We start from the raw sequence: 1460 nt of genomic DNA on the forward strand, positions 1-1460 counted from the left end.
TATATATATATATGACACGCACACTATATTTATGTATATATATCTTTCCAGTAAAGTGAGTTGTGCTTTTCCTTTGTTTAAGTAAGGTTTTAATCTGATTCGGCAGTCGCAGTTGCATAAGGTCATATTATTATGAGCACCAAGGGGTGGGTGTCAACAGAAATGTCTTCACAGGGAATCAGGCTTACACTGCTCACCTATTTAGCCTCAACAGTACAAAATCTGCTTCGACTATCAAAGCACCCATCCATCCCCCGCCCACCTCCCTACTCTCCCTACTTATGTACACAGCTACCACCTGGCGGCTATGATACATGCGTCAGTCCTTCTTATCCTTCACCACCAGTGCTTGCATTTCATAGGCCCACGGTTTTACTATTAAACATAGTTACTGATTGAACATCTTGTTTCCACCCTTAGCCCCACCCATCGGCGGCATAAGCACAGTAGACCAATGCCGTCCCTCCCATGAATGTAACAACGACCATGTACGATCAGACTCAGACTCAGAGCGGCAGGCTTTGATTGGTCAAACTAATTTCACGCCTCAGGCCTCAGGCGCCCAGGGAAAGTTTCCTGGGTAGAGCGCCGCTCGAGCACTTTCACAGACACGGGTGAGATTTTATACCCACACCGTCGGCACATGGCACATTGGGGGTGTGGTGGCGGAGCGGTTAGAGCGCTTGTCTCCGAAGCGGAAAGTCCGGGTTTGAGCTTCGATTCGGACACGGATTTTTTTCGCCCCCTCTTGCCCACCCAGCCGTAATGGGTACCTGACTTCGAGTTAGGGAAGTAAAGGCGGCGTGGAAAGGAACTGGCTACCCCACCACAATATGCCGAAGGCCCACGAAGTTGTCTTACTAACAAGGCAATCCCAAATGTCCGGATCGGATGCGGAAAAAATTATACTTTTTTCTTTTACTGTCAGCACCGCTCAGGGCTCACTTGGAAAGGGTAACAGTTATTTGTTTTAATTAATTAAAATAAAAAGTTCCTTGCACTACCCCAAGGAGGTTATACAGTAATGGAGGCTGCCCTGTGGGCGGCAATGCACGCATGACAGAAGCCCTCACTCGCAGTGGAACTATGGTCTACCTGCGCTGCGCGCTGCCCGACTCTCACACTGAAATCTAGATAGGAAATAGGGTTTTATTTTGAGGTTCTAAAGATTAGGAAAGTCGGTAGACTTATTTTATGCTTTAAAACTCATTTATCTCATTACTATTACTGATGTTGTAAAGTATTTGATCTACCCGCTACCCCCAAGCAAGTCGCACCCCTACTCAACTTCCTCGCATGGTGGCATGGCGTAAATGACTAAAATGTTAGAACCGATGGAGGCACATAAATAATATGATAGTTTTATTTCGAATCAAAGCTGAGTGAGCAAAGCATTTTCTAAGAAGGTAAAAACCGTCCAAAGGAAAGGGAGTTTTTTTTTTTTTTTTTGGGGGGGGGGG

This window comes from Aplysia californica, unplaced genomic scaffold, assembly GCF_000002075.1.
Source record: "Aplysia californica isolate F4 #8 unplaced genomic scaffold, AplCal3.0 scaffold00133, whole genome shotgun sequence".
NCBI classification, from domain to species: Eukaryota; Metazoa; Mollusca; class Gastropoda; order Aplysiida; family Aplysiidae; genus Aplysia; species Aplysia californica.